Source organism: Canis lupus, chromosome 12, assembly GCF_011100685.1.
Source record: "Canis lupus familiaris isolate Mischka breed German Shepherd chromosome 12, alternate assembly UU_Cfam_GSD_1.0, whole genome shotgun sequence".
NCBI lineage: Eukaryota > Metazoa > Chordata > Mammalia > Carnivora > Canidae > Canis > Canis lupus.
In genome coordinates, this window is record NC_049233.1 from 9,347,849 (window position 1) to 9,363,805 (window position 15,957).

Here is a 15,957-nt window from a genome sequence, read left to right on the forward strand (position 1 = left end):
CCTTCCTATTTCCCTCTTCCTTGTGTAGGCGAGTCCGATTGGCCTTGGCCCAAGGGAATCAACGATGAAATTCCAGGACAAATCGAATGCGCTTATAAAAAGGTGTATGAAAGCTGAAAGAGAGATAAAAATATGTGCCTGGCACTGTGCCAGGTGCCAGGGATTCAGAGACAAATAAGACCCATACCTGCCCACTTCACTGTCTTAAATGGGAAACAGGACAATTACTATACAGTGGAGTGAGCCCAGGAGTTAGAGAAATGTAGCCTGCTGAGGGAACACCCAGAAGGTGCCGCTGACCAGCAAGGGGCTCAAGGAAGACTCCTGCAGGAGCCAAGTCTTGAAGGGTGAGCAAGAAGTAGTCAGGTGAAGGAGGGGCCTCTCAGGGAGTGCTCGAACAGAGGCTCAGAGGTATGGAAATGTTCAGATTGGAAGGTAGGGTAGTGAGAGCTATGTCATAATCTGGGCAACAGGATCTGTTCCTCTTCTTGCTGGTTGGAGGAAATACCAGCTCTGCTACTGTAAGATGCCTAGCAGGATTCCCTGGCCTTCCCCTAACCCTAGCAGGAGTCCCCTGCCTTCCTGTTGTTCTGCTCTCCCCTGCCCTTCCTCCTCCTTCCCCTCCTCCTCCTCCTCCTTCTTCTCCTCCTCCTCTTTCTACTGTGGGGATGAGGTGGGGGATGTCCACATTTGGAAAAAGGAGCTGCCGTTTGGTCCTCACTGGTACTTGCTGAATGCTGATCTCTGGTTCAGATATGATCACCATTCCCATTTTGCTGATGTGAAACCCAGGGCTCAGAGAGATTAAGGGAGCTGGCCCGGTTACATGGTGAGTGCAAAGTGAGACTCTCATGGAGGCCTTCTGGCCCCAGGTGCTATGGTTTGTGCTGGGTAGGGGAAGGGATCTTGGCGAATGCTCTCTCTCCAATAAGGCTGGCACTAGCCATTTTTAAGCAGATTTTTTTTTTTTACAAAATTTACAAAAGTAATGCATGTTCATCATTTTAAAAAATCAAACAATATAGAAATTCACAATATTGACAGTAAAAGTCCCTCATAATCCCAACTGCCCCTTTCCAGATAACTGCTACTAACAGTTTGGTATATATACTTTTAGATGCTCCCGTGGGTTTGCAAATACATGCTATTGTACATTTTCTAAAATGGCATTAGGCTTTTCTGCAATTTGGTTTCTTCCCTTAGTCATTCTTGGACAACTTTCCATGCCTATGCATATTGCTCTATAAAGTGGGGTCTCTTGTGATCCCCATTTATCTCTGAGGAAGCCAGGCTCAGGAAAGGTAAGTTGCCCCAGGCACACAGTCCACAAGGGACAGGCTTGTCAGCCCGGCAGGATCTGGGGCGTCCAGCGGGGAGCTGCCCACAGCTACGCCCGCCCACTCAACACTTTTCTCCCAGCAGCCTTGGCACCATCGTCAGATGCTGGGAATTTTTAGGAATGGATTTTTGTGTCATTTGTAATAGATCAGAAATATCCCAGCAAGACAGATTGCCTGAACCTTTTGGGTGGTTTTCTGTGAGCTGATAAAGTCCTGTCAGTTGAAAATCAAGGCTCATCCCTCTTGTATGTCAATGATACCCACCCCCCAGGAAGGCAGCTTTGGGTAACAGCTCTTTTGGAATGGGAGCTGGGGGCGGGGGGGCAGCAGCACAGACCTGCTGACCCAGCAGCCTCCTGAAATAGTCGAAATCTAACTGGAGGAGGCAGGCACCATCGGGATTTGACCAGAAGCATCCCTTCAACTCCTGCTTCTCAACGTGTGACACTGGCATCACCTGGGAGCTGGTTAGAAATGCAGGATCTCATACTCCAATCCAGACCTGCTGAATCAGAATCTGCATTTTAACAAAACCTCCAGGGGATCCTTATGCAAAGTATGAGTAGCCAGTCTTTGGCAGTATCCTGGAGCCTATAAAACCAGTCTGTGGCTCCTTTTCTAGACGTGTAGTTGATGTGCTTAGTATTAGAAACTTAATAAGAGCTAGCAAACATACAGGGCAGTTTCTATGTGCCAGTGCAAGTGTTTTGCTCGGATCACCTCATGGAATCTTCACAAGGACACTCTGAGATGGGGTGCCGGAGACGCAGAGGAGTTACCTCACTTGCCTGAGGTCGCGTGCTAACAGGCAGGTGAGCGGGGACTCCAAGCCAGACCCCACAGAATCATAACCACTACACTAGGCTGCCTGCAGGAAGGGGGGACAGCTGACACGGAGCTGTTCTGACAGGCATCTCCAGAGCGGCATTTCTAAGCGCTTGCCGATACATCTTGTTTTATTCTTCCCCTCCCCGCCTTCTGCCTCCCTGAAGACAGATCACCTTAGAGAAGCAGAGAGAGCTCAGCATTAGCATGAACGCAGCCTTCACAGAGGCAGAGACCAGGCAGCAAGAGCAGCACGTTACATTTGCAAAACCCTTTATCTTATCATCCATTATCTCCTTTATCCTCCCAAGAACCCAGAAAGAGGAGGCAGGTGTTATTACCCCCATCAGACAGATGGGAAAAGGAGGACAGACATTGCCGAGTGACTTAGCCAAGGTCACACAACGAGGCTAAGCCAAGCAGCTGGGCCTCCTGGTGCCGTTTCTTCTCCCCGGGCTGCCCTCTTTTTCTAGAAGACTCCATCTCAGTCTCCCCATCCTGAAGGCAGTCCATATCTCCTCTCAGTGCTTCCACAGCTCTGTGGGGAAACCCGGTCCCCAATGGGGCCTCAGCCTCTCTCCCAGGCTGCCTCCTGCCTGAAGCAATTATAAATCACGGCATTTCCCCTTCATTCAAACCTGATGTTTAATTCATTGCTATTCTGGCTGCTTTAATGCAGAACATTTATTCAGTGGAATAGCTTTGTTTTGCCTCCCAAGCTTTATTCTGTTTAGAATCCCATTTCCACTGCAGAGGGGGCTTGCTGTTAGCCAGCTTCCAGGACTCCCTCCTCCTGCTACCCAGGAGTGGCCCACCTCTGTCTTCCGGGCGGACCCACCGTGGGGCCGTGAGTCAGCTTCAGCTCCTGACAAGGAGTTCAGATTTTCCTGTCCTCAGTCCAAACACCTGACTTTTTCCATTTGCTCCCCCTTCCTTTCTCCCAGGCCACATGCCTGGTGTCGCGAGCTGTCTGGTTCCTTGTCCCCAGGCTCCCAAACCCCACAGCCGGGAAGCTTAGCGCCCCCTACCAGTTTGGACCTGCTCCTGCCCAGGACACGAGATGTTAGAGGGGCCTGAGCAGGTGGTACAGCTGTCATGTTGTACCAGCAGAGCTTCTGCTAATGTCATTAACACTTCTTCAACTACTCCCAGTCTGACAAATCTAGAAACTTGGACTTCTATCCTTAAATGCTATGCCCAAGCCTTACCTTTGGTAATAGATGCCCTGGCTGATAATTTCCATTGTCCTGGATATCAGCGTATTTAAAGTCAAGAGCAAAGGGCAGAGATTACTATGTGTCTGTATAACATCCATTCTCCCCATCTTTTTCAGTAAGGAAACCCCTAGCTGAGCACCAGGATTGACAGCCAGCTACCAAATGACACTATATCACAAGCATGACACTATAACTACAAGCATCCCTTGTAGTTAGGTGTATCCACATGATTAGGTTCTGGCTAACGAGATCTAAGCGGAAGTGTTGTATGGGACTTACGGGAAGCCTTCCTAAAAAAGGAGAAGGCACAACTCTCTCAATCTCTTCTCTCTTACTCACTAGTTGAAACGTGGCTGCAAAGGCTGGATCTCTAGCAGACATTTTAAGACCAGGAGGTGGAAGCCACATGCAGAGTACAGGGATGGTATAGAGGGAAGGAGCTCAGGTCCCTGACACTGAAGATCCACCCTGTTGGTGTGGTTGGCTAGTCTCCGAATTTCTTTCACAATAGCAATAAGCTTCTGTCTTGTTTTAGCTACTCTAGGTTGTAACTTTCAGCACAGATAGTCAAACTGATTCCTAAGTACAAAGACAAAGCCATTTCTTTACCTATTTCTTCATCTGTCTGATGGGAACTGCTCATCTGCCAAGCCTACTGCCTGCTTCAGTTTCTGATACAAGATTTATGGATGTGATACCTGATAGGAATGAAAGACAGGAGAAATACAGTGGAAGGAAAAGGGGCCTAGGACACAGAATTAAGAGTGCACGGATATCATTCAACCACTCACTGTATAGATGGGAAAACTGAGTTTCAGAGAGAATTAATCTTTAGTCTGCAGTCAAGAGACTGAAGCCACCCCTCCACCACCACTTAGAGTTTAGAAAGCTTCTGAGAAAACCTGACATGCTTTCCAACCTGGCCAGGTGCTGGTTCTGACTGCGGACAAAGAGTCAAAGCTCACCTGGGCAAAGATCTATTCCCTTCTTCTCTTGGGAGGTGCATTTCTTTATGAAGCACCAGACTTCTCCTTATCATCATACAAAGCAGATGTAGGGAAAAGAATCAATCCTCTCTGGGGTGAAGCTGCCTGCTAGGAGGTGAGCTGCTTCTACCCTGCCTCAGCCTAGGGGAGGGCAGGTTCCATTTTACCATAGCCAGGCCCTCCATCTGTCCACACAGAGTGATGGTTGAGCATAGGCTCTGAGACCAGGCTACTTGGTTTGAATCCATGCTCTACCACTGACTGACCATGTGACCTTAGCAAAATTGCTCATCCTGCCCAAGCCTCAGATTCCCCACGTCTCCAAAAGATGCTAATCTGTATGCACCTCATAAGGTTACTGGAAATATTAAGTTAGTTAGAAACTAGAATGTTAGCTATCACTTTTATTTTCCATGGATTCCAGATTAAGATCCCCATAGAAAATGCCGACGCTGTGTTATTTTGCTCCTTTTCCACATTACCATGGAGTTCCTCGAAGGCAGTGAGCTGCTGGCTTATTGGCCTTTATTCCCAAGAACTTAGAATGGAGCCTGGAATGTGGTAGGTACTCCAACAAGAATTTGTTGAAAGGAACTGTGTAGAATAGGATTTTCTCTTCATTCCTCAGATGACAACCCACTCCCCACCTCTCCCGTACCTTTCTCCTTCCCTTCTATTGTCTGGCTCTCTCTCATTCTCTCCACCATATTTCTCTCTCTATGCACCACTCTTGCTCTGTTTTTCTTTCAAACACTTGCCCAACCCACTTCAACCTTTGGACTGGCACCTGCCTCCCCCAGCCACCCATGCCCAGCATGCACTGCACTCTGCTCCCAGCTCAGTGCCCAGCTCAGCCAGCCTCAACCCCAAGGATGGACATTCCAGCATCAGTTCCAACTTTGCTGTCCCCACTCTCTTCCAGCCTCCTCACCTTCAGTTGAGAATACCACAGCCGGGAGACCCTGAGGAGCCTGTCTTTCTTTTGCACTGGCAATCTGTCCTGCAGTGAGGATTACAACCCAGGCTTCTCAACTTTTGGCCAAAAGGTCATTCCACTATGGCATCCTCTGAGGCTGACTGGTGGAAACATCATGGAATGTTTGGTGAATCAATGAATAAATGAGTTGGGAGGGAGACTTGCTCTAATACCACCCTTCTTTCCTGGAGCACCTAGCGACCTGCTGGCTCCTGTCCCACCAACATAAGTAAGTGGTGGGGGAAGACACAGACCCTTTGTGCCAAGGAGTGCCCAGAGGAGATCCAGTCTCCACTGCTCCTGTTGTCACGGCCAATCCACCTGTGACCTCTTCCCACTCATGCTCTCCCTTCACGGGCACCTGTGTATGGAGAGGCCATGTTCATTGTTCTCCATGGCATGACCTTTAGAGATCTGAGGCCATTCTCTGAGATTAAGTCTCTTCCTTGGGAGTCATGGCCCAGGCTCTTGCCTCTGTGGCTCGCTGTCTGCTCAGAGCCCTGTGTTCTGGCCAAGCTGTAGTCAGCTGGAGCAAAGCGACTTCTGTTGCAACCCTACAGCTTGTTGCTAAATCTGCCCTTTTTTTTCTTTCTTTCTTTTAAACTACAGGAGTGGCCCACTGTTCAGCTTCCTGTCCTCTCAAGTTAAGGGGAAGTGTCTTGGCCTGACATCCCTTCCCCTGAAGCCCAGCCATCCCCAGCCCCTCCCTCTCTGTCCTCCTCCCCTGCACCTCATCTGGGAATTCCCAAATGCTACCTGATGCAGCAGTTTCTCCTTTAACTGTTCTTGTCTTAATTCCATCCCCCGCAATTGGAGCCTGAATAATGAGTTATTTCACAGGAAGATTGATCTGGGTATTAGGGCATCGTTTAGTTTGCCATTACAACAGCCAATTTTGGTTACATACTCAGCTGTGAAGGGGAGAGGGACAGGCTGCTGAAGCTTTCTGAAACATGGGAAGGGTGGCTGGGAGGAAGGGGTGCTGGGCGAGGGGCAGAGGTGGTGGGAGGACCAGGGGAGGGGTCTGACCGGCGTTAGCCTGTGTCTCTATTCTTGGAATATGATGTTGGGAAAGAAATCCTAAGGACTGAAAAGGATGTGATCCTTTTTCAAAGAGAGAGGAAGATCAGGGTTTGAGGCTGGAGATCCCAGGAGTGATCCCTTTCACAAAGGGAAGGCCTTTGTGAAATAAGCTGAATGAACAAAACCCAAGTTAAAAGGACATTCCAGACTTGCCAGTATTTCAAGATGACAGTATGGCTGAGCATCGCTACCTGCCATGTCTCATATTAGACCCCCATGGTCAGGGGATTTCATGGTTCCCTACCTTCCGGATCTCCAAGTCTGATGGGAGAGACACAGCATCTGCCCTCGGGGAGCTCCCAGTCTGATGGATGAGGGAGACTCTCTTTCAGGTCATCATCACAGGGCAAGCTTCCCCTCCTGTCTTCCCAGTTTTCCTGTGTCATTGTCCTATTTATTTCCCCCATGCCTCTTCTACACACTAATATTTCCCTATTCATTTATTTTATTTTAACTCTCTTGCCTGTCTCCTCAACTAGAACCAAAGCTGCTTGAGGGCAAGGACCTTGCCCACGCTGATCATCTGTTCCTCCAGTGCCCACAACAGTGCCTATACCTGTGGCACTCGATAACCATGTGCCGACGAGTGACTGAGCACCACGGAAGCCCTGGCTTCATGAGGCTGGCCGTGGGAGTCAAGCCACGGTCCTAGTACCTCCACACCTTTGGGCACATCTCGCGAAAGCACTAGACCCTCACCCCAAAAGGAGCTGTAGACACACTCGCTGTGCAATATTTTGCAAACAACTTAAGGGCGTTCACAGAAACTCCTGAGGGAGCTGAAGGTCTCTTTGAAATTTGTCCCATAGTTGAGAACCCCGGTACAGAGAGGCCAACTTGAATGTGGTGTCGGCTGAGTTGAGGTCTATGCTTTGGAGAAGTCCCACACGTCTCTGAAGTTCATTTCCCTCATCTGCTTCATGAATATCTAGCGCAGGAATGTTTGTGGAACGCTGTGTTACCTGCCCAGCGTTATACGAAAGCTAAGTGTTATTAGCAGTGTCATTCATCACTATAGCAGCAATTTCAAAACCTGCCTATGACAAAATGAGTCCCAGGACACAGAGGGGAAACTAAGGGGAAATCATCTCATCAGGAGGCATGGCACTGGACAGAAGCAATTGCTTTCCACTCTGGTCACAGAGGGACCATTCCCTGCTCCTCTGCGGACCCTAAATATCCCAATGACCTGTGTTCCTCCAGCCTGGCCTATTAAAGAGATAACCAGAAGGCTGGTGATGATTTGCTTGAAGCATTCAGGTACCAGTAACAACGGAAGCTGAACAGGCTTTAGCTACATTACCAAAGCCATTAAAGTTAAAAACCACTAAACAACCACAGCTTGCTTCCCATCATCCACCCCACAGGCATCCAAAACAAAACCAACAAGAATGTGTTAGAATAAAGCGGACACTGAGATTTATTAATAGCTTGTGTTTGCCCAGAGCTTTAAAAGCAAGCCCCGAGGCACCGAGAACCTCACCTACCAGGCACTGCTGTGTAGCACAGGGTGGCCTTTCCAGAGGGCTCTCAACCCCCCCAACCCGAAAACCTCAAGATCTGAAAGGAATTTGGGGGCCCTATTATCAGAGGCTATTTCTGAGCACAGCAGCAGTGTGGGAGACAGCGGATGGGGATACCTTTGACATGGGTGGTCCACCGGGCAGCGGTGAAGACCCTGGGCAGGTAGAGCAGTCAAAAGGAGGGGGAGAACAAGTGGGAACTGGGATTTGGGAATGAGTGAAGCCTCTGACTATGAATTCAGGGGCAGAGGCAGCCAACAGCATCTGAATCTGCACACAGCCCTCATTTGCAATCATTGGCTGGCTCTATAAACAAGGAGGTTCTGCAAACAGCACAAGTGTGTTAAATAGCTTCAGACTCTCTAAACAGCAGCTTGCTTTATGCACAGAGGATGGTGTATTCATCAGGGACCTGGTAAGCAGACGGCCACAGGATTCATACTCCAGGATTTAAGCTACAGACCAAGAGACCATCTGCTGGTGCACATGGGAAAGTGTGGGTCGGTTTCGGTGTCTTATCGATATCGTGGGCAGGATGGTTTGCCCAGAAGACCTGCATCTCTGGGGGACACTCACTGCCCTCGCACTAAAAGGAACAGAGGATGGGCAAGTTCCCAGTTCCTTCCCTACAGCTTCCCTTTGGTCCATGCCACTACAGGACTTCTCATTGGGAATCTCTGGATGTCTGGCTGTGACAAGCTTGGGCCATACTTTCTTAAGAGGGAGGCTGGGCTCCTTGCAGAAGGCTGAAGCTAGTGGCAATGGCAACGTGCAGCATTGTTCAGTTCTTCTGGTTTACAGTCCATTTGGACATCCATTATTTATGGCAGCTGAGTGGCTGTGAACAAGCTGAGACTCAATTAAGATAATGTTCCCCCACACAGGAGCGGTGGTTAATGCTGAAAAGTTATTCCAACTCATCCTTTACACTGCATAGAGCTGGAGATATAAAGAGACCAAGGGGCTGAGTTAGAGAAGCCCAGAGACAGAGAGCTAGAGTGGAGAACAGAGAGATGGAAGGGGAAAGAGGGAAGCAGATGCATCCTGAGTCTGGAGGAAGAGGCATCCCTCCCACAGGCCACCTCTGCCCTTGTCCCCAGCCTCTGTGCTGGAACCCCTGCTCCCCATCCTAGGAGGGGAGGAGGTATGTCTCCTGGATCTCAGAGGTCCTTGAGCTGAGTCTTCCCATCTCCAGTGCTGCCCTCCCTTCCTTGCCTTGTCCTGTCCCCTGCCTGGCCTGCATCATCAGCCTGTCCCCTGAGCACTAGTGATGGTGCCTACTGGGGGCAGTGGACATGCTGCAGGCTGCTGTGCTACCCTGGTCCCCACAGCAGGAGAGCGGTGAGAGGTGGGCAGGCAGGCAGGGGCTTCCAAGGGAGAGAAAGAGAGGGGGTGCTGGGACAGGTTTGGGAGCAAAGGTGGAGGAAAAGTAGGTGGCAAAGGAGTGGCTCAGAGAGTCAGGCAGGGCGGGCAGCAGCCGGTGTGGCCTTTACTGAGGTCATCTGAGAGGGACAGGGCCTCCTTGCCATGCACCTGCTGGTCGGCCATTTCTTCCACCCCAGCATCACATAGGGGTCCTCCTGCCCACTCCCCCATGTCGCTCCTCTAGACCTTTCACTCCACGTCACGAGGCAACTTCCTGGCGAGAATTGCCCCCGATTTCCATTTATCTTTGAGACTTTCAGCTAAAGGGATTTGAGAGCAGCCGGCAGGTTCACAGGCCTAATCAGGCCTGATGCATCTCTAACCAGACAGGGAGTGTGCGTCTGGATTTGTCGCCCGACAGGTACAGATGTCGGAGGCTCTCATCCATGAGACGGAATCACTCTCGGGGATTGAGAGGCTGAGCGGGCGTCAATCAGAGGCAGGCTGCACAACTCAAACAGGGGACGGAGGCTTTTGGCAAAGCCCCTTCCGACAGAGCCAGGTCAGCAGGCACTTCACTTCATCAACTGAATTACGGAAGGCTTCAACCCCAGGGCTGAGAATTTCGAAGGATGCTCCCGTTCTGCAGTATTCGCATCACCTCCTCTCTGTCAGCTAATGAGTCCTTCCCAGCTAGTTCGAGGTAAAGGCAGGAATGAAGTCTGGGTTGAAAACCCAGCCCCACTAGTTACTAGCTGAAGATCTTGGGCAGGTGTGTCACTGACCTCCTCCGAGTCTGTCACTTAGTCTCACTTGTGGGCCTGTGGCAAGCGGCCAGTGAGGTAGTCTGTGAGGTTGCTCTACCTTCTGTGTTTCTGCAGTGCTTTGCAGCTCTGTTGGCCGATACCATGGTTAAGACACGCTGGCCCTGCACTTGTTAGCTGTGTGGCTTTGGGCACATTACCTAACCTCTCTGTGATCCAGTAACCTCCTGTCTAAAATGGAGATGGTGGCTGTCCCCACTCGTTCAGGCTCTTGAGAGAGTTAATACCCATGAAGCCCGGGGACAGCCTGGGACACAGTTAGCCCTCAGGAAACGTTGCTGGATGTCTTGTTGGTGGCGGTGGCGGGAATATTCCGGCACTACGTCATGTCTGTGATTTAGAAGGCTCTTGCTTGCTCATCTTGCCTCTCCCCCGTCAGCCCAGGAAGTAGTCAGGGGCTTGGACTATAGCCATCCAGCCTGGATCCTGGCAAGAAGGAGACGTTCCATGAATCCACTTTGATGAAATTGATAAAAAGAGATGCTGCTGACATGTAAAGATGTGTCACCACGATGCCATGCAGACGCATGAGCTCTGGACCCCTGTGGCCTCTTGTCCGCAGTGACGACTTGGGCAAGTGACCCTTCCTCTACGAGCCTCAATTGTCCTGTCTGTGATGTGGATAATACCCTCACATCAGAGAGCTGACTCGGATGATGTCTCTGAAGCATCTAACACAATCCTGGGCCCGTGGGAGGTACTTAAAGAAAATAGTGGCTAGGATACTCCCATGGAGGCCCATCCTGGAAAAAAAGGTGAAGATGGCCAAGAATCTCCCACTGTTACCTGACCAGGGCACTTGTCCCTTGGGTTCCCTTGCACAACTCCAGGGCAGTGCCTCAGGCCCCGAAATGACGCAACCTGCCCCCAAGCTGCCCAGACCCTAGCTGACTGGAGTTATCAGAGGGCGGCTAAGCGCAAATAGCTCCTTCATGGCAATGAAGAGGTTCCACCTTTCCCAGGGCCACTGGCATCCCCCGGAAGTGTGGGGAGGGCGATACTCACCAGGTAGCAAGAAGGCAAATGTTGATCGTAGTAAGTAGAACAAGTGGGAGTTATGGGGAAGAATAAAGGAGCACAAGCACCCAAGTTCAAAATCATGAGACACTGCGTTGGCCAAAGAGAACATGTGGCCATAGGTCCCCAGTCTGCCACCCCTGAGGATAATGGGACTGCAGGCTGAGGGCTGAGCACAGATGGGGTCGCAGCTTGTCCCCCTTCAACCCGACCACACTTCAGATCATTCCAGAGTGGCTCTGAGTCTCCAGCACCAGCAAAGGGAGCCAGCTCCCCTCTGCTCCTCTCAAAGGGAGCCCAGGAGCAGGTCCCACAGGGACGGTGACCCTCGTGTTGCCAGGAAGGCCTGCAGCTCAGTGGTCTTCTCCTCTTGCCACAAGCTAAGACCAGTCCTGTCCTTTCCCCATAGAGAAAGTGCTGGGACGCCAGTGGACGATATTGGAGCAGCATGGCCACTACGAACTTAAACTGAACGAAAGGAAAGAAGGGAGAAAACCACCCGGCAGCCATCAAGTTGAGCTGGGAGGGCTTCACTAAGCCCTGGCTCAGCCCTGTGCTTCCACATCCAACCCCTGGCTGCCCTGCCCAGGTCAGAAGGTGCTGGTGGGAGGGGGCAGGGGCAGGGCAAGGTGGGGAGAGGGCCGAGGTAGCATGGACGGGGTCTGACAGGCGGGGCTCCACTGGGCAGTGCACCCATGGCTCTCAACCAGACAGACGAGGTTCAAATCCCAGCTCCACCTCCAACTAGCTCTGGGACCATGGGAACCTTCCTCAAGTCCCTGAGCTTGGTTCTTCATCTGTAATGTGGTGGTGATAACTCCTCTTAGCACTGAACAGGACTGTGCCTGTTACTCAACAGGCAGCAACACTCGGCAAACAGTATCTTTGATTTCTACCCACTGCAAGGTTGCCCACCACAAACTTCTGGAGGCGCCGTCTGTGCTCGGCTGGACCTGCCCAGGAATGGCCGCTCAGTGCAGGGTGGGAACGCTAAGCCTTTGCCTTTCATCTCCAGTGTGAGGTTTGGTGTCCTGAGAAAGAAAACCAGAAAATGTTTACATAGTATAGTTTTACTGGTCGTGAACTTGGAGAGTTAGGGCAATCATCTGATTAACAGTTTCAATTAACAACAGTAGCTTTAACAACAGCTCACAGATCCAGGGTGCTCACATTAACCCCTGGGGTTTAACCCTCATGATGACCCCATGCCCGGGTATCACTGTTACTCCTACTTTACAGGTGGGAATGTACACAGAGGGAGGAGACAGCAAGACCCCCGAGAACTGGGCGGGGTGGGGATGGGGTGGGGGAGTCTGTGTGTCCTGGGTGGAGGGAAGGCATCCAGACCAGTCCGATATGTCAGGAGCCAGGAGGCAGGAATAGCATGGCTCATGCCCAGCTCACCACTTTGTCATTTTTGGCCTCTGACAGTCTCTTATTTTTAATTCTGTAGGGGGAGTGTGTGGCACTCAGATGTGAGTCTGGCCAGAACGTGACCCCCCTGACAGCCTCCGGCTCCTCGTCCCCTTGGCTGCGGGCCTCAGTCAGGTTGGCATGGCAGGACTGAAGCCTGGGGCCTCCCCCTCAGCAAAAGGGCAGTTGGCGGGGGGGGGGGGGGGGAGGGGGGAGGAACCATCCCCCACCTGACAACACATCCCCCCACTGGACAACCCACCCTCTAACCCCTCACTGCAGCACCTCCACCTTGAAGATTGACTTGCATCTGGGCTTCCTGGAGGCATTGAGGAGGTCGAGATGAGCCTTGCAAGGCCAAGGCAGTCTGGGCAAGTTCCCTAGGAAATGTTCCTGACAGTCTGTGCCTTTCTCCAGCCAGCCTTCTTGAAAGGGCCTGCTCATCTGCCACTACATCCTCCACTGGATGAGCTAGAATTGTCTCGGCAGCCTGACCCAGCTTAGCCCCCCAGGGCTCCCAGTGACTGTGTCTGCATTTGCTTTCCCATTTCCCTCAACTCTATGGAGGAGGGAAGAGCCCTCAGTCTCTGAACAAGGGTGGCACTGGGTTGTCTCTGAAGAGGTCTGCTGGGATTCCTACCATGTCTTCCCCAGCATCCGGACCAGTTAGTGGTTCCTCCCTGGCCACCCAGGCCACCCAGAGAGCCTCTGACCCTGGCTCTGCAGACACCTGCAGTTTGCTGCTCTGTCCTACCACATCGTGTCCTGTCACAGATGCCAGGCTCGGCATCCACCTTGGCCTCTGAATCAGGCCCCAGTCCAGCTCTCCTCCATTCAGCCCTGCATCCACCTGTCCCCACTACATCCTGTGTGTCAATCCATGTAGAAGATAGGAACACCTGGGGGAAAGAGAGAGAGAGAGAGAAAGAGAGAGAGAGGGAAGGAGGAAGGAAGGAAGGAAGGAAGGAAGGAAGGAAGGAAGGAAGGAAGGAAGGAAGGAAGGAAGGAAGGAAGGGAGACACAAAAATATAAGGGTAATAGGGGCCTCCAGATCCATCAGATGGGCCAGATGAATGGAGATCAAGGATGACTGCTAGGATGTTGGCTTCAGGTCACCTGTGCACAGCTGCAAGCCTAAGACCAGGATACAGCAGCTGCCACTGCTGGGATTATTGATGCTGACACAGCTGCCCCCACCAGGCAGCAGGTGACAAGACCATGGCTACAAATCCTCATCTTGGCTGCAGCCCACTCACCTTCCCTTACCATTGCAGCAGGGATGGCCTCTGGCTCCTGCCACTTTCCGTATCCCAAGGGCAGGCCACTTGTTGGCAAAACTTAGATCACAGCCAGAATTCCAGCAACATGAGGTTCTGGGAAATGTCACTTTAAGCCTTCTAGCCATCGTGATACAGAGGGAACCACAGAAGGAGGTGGACATGGATGGCAAGGACCAATATATCATGTCCAGCATCCCCAGCACTCTTTTGGGTATCAGTTCCCCTGTAGTCCTGACCTGGTTTTAGCTTTGCCCCAGCCTATGGGCACTGCTCAGACTGCTGCCCCAGATTTGGCCTCTGCTGGGTCATCCCCAGTGGCCATTCACCCCTCAGCCAGGGCAGAGGTGCCCTGCCCCATTCCCTATCCATGTCAGCTCCTTAACTGGTGTCCTGTTAACCAAGCCTAGGTCCCTGGACCTTCCTGGGGCTCCTGTAGCATGGAGCCGGATCAGAAGATAATCACTGGAGAGCACTAGGCTGGGTGTCAGAAAGTTCAGAAGACCTGGGCTGTGGCCATGCCCTCATCATGTGCCCTTTCAATCTCCATGTCAAAGTCAGTCATCCTTCAGGTCCCACCTTGTGGTGACTCTCTGAGATTTCTAAATCTTACCTTATAAGCAGAAAAGACATGGTCACATGCACATGCACATGTGACATCCCCAGGGAGCTGGGGATGGCTTTGCTGGCACAACCCAGAATTCTTGTACAACTGTATTCAGAAAGAGTGGGGGAAATGCGGTGCTGAGGGAAGAGGTGAGGCTGAAACACAAGGTGGAACAGGACAAGAACTGCCCCCATTTGGCAACCCATCCTTCATCTGACCACCCATGCCTCACCTGACAACTCATCCCCCACCTGACAACCCAACCCCCATCTGACAACCCATTTTCCCCTCACAACCCACCTCCTCACCTAACAACCCATTCCCCTAGTCAAGCCCATCTCCCACCTAACAACCCATCCCCCACTGGAAAACCATCCCCCACCTGACAACACATCCATTCACCTGACAACACATCCCCCCACTGGACAACCCACCCTCTGACCCTAATGACCCAGCTTCTTACCTAACAACCCATCCCCCCAACCTGATAATCCATCCCCCTCGAGACAACCCACCCCCCAATTGACAACCCATCCCTCACTTGACAAGCCATCCCTCACGTGTCAACCCATTCTCCACCCAACAATTCACCATCCATCTGACAACCTATTCCCCCCCACAGACCATCCCCCCACCTGATAACCCATGCCCCATCTGGCAGCCTATCCCCCCAACCTGACAATCCATCCCCCCAATAACAACCCATTCCCCTACCAGACAGCCTAACCCCCACCTGACAATCGATCCCCTACCTGGCAACCATTCCCCCACCTAACAACCCATTGCCCCACCTGACAATCATCCTGCCACCAAAGCCTTGGGGTCCTAAGGCCTTGGGTCCCAGACTGGGCTGAGAAAACCCTAAGGGCAGGCTTCAGGGAGGGCAGAAGAGGCTCAGGGTAGGGGAAGGATAGAGAGAGACTGAGCAGGTAAGAGCAGGAGTAAAGAACTTGGACCATAAGGGAGGAAAGTCTGAAAGCCCTAGGCTTGGGCCCCTGCCCCCTTGCTCTTACCTCCTAGGCAGCCCCCTCACCTAGATCCTCCGAGAGCAGTCGAAGCCACAGCTGTGCCAGTGACCTTGAGGCTGCACATCCAGCTTAATCCACATCAGCGTCAGTGAAGGCCTTCCTGTCACTCGGGGATATTTATAACCTGTCTGCCAGGGCCCTGTACCTGGCAGCCGCCTGGAAACTAGGCCATGGGAGCCAGCCACAGAGGAGGTAGGCCCTGCCCCCTGCCCCAGCCTCTGAAGGCTCCCTGGAAGTGGAACCCCAGTTAGGGACGGAAAAGAAAGCCTCTCTGCCCCAGCTAGGAAACTTGCCCCACCCCTGGGTAAGTGGGGTTTCTGGAAAGGGCTTCCTGTGCCCATAAGCTTGTCTCTGGGCTGCATCTTCTGTCCCATTCATGAGTGGCCCTTTGGCACATCGCCCATCTGTGTGCATCTTGCCTACATCTCTCCTCCCTCTTGGTGATCAGCCCATGCAAAAACTCCTAGGGCCTGACA

The 15,957-nt window shown here is 51.9% G+C and overlaps 1 long non-coding RNA gene across 1 annotated transcript; it reads right to left on the bottom strand.

The window, feature by feature from the left end:
* Positions 1-7,823: 7,823 nt before the first annotated feature.
* On the bottom strand, positions 7,824-15,594 carry LOC106559603. The gene is made up of 2 exons (XR_005367371.1): positions 15,467-15,594; positions 7,824-12,187 (listed from the first exon to the last, which is right to left on the bottom strand). It is a non-coding gene; the product is annotated as an uncharacterized LOC106559603 (long non-coding RNA).
* Positions 15,595-15,957: the final 363 nt, after the last annotated feature.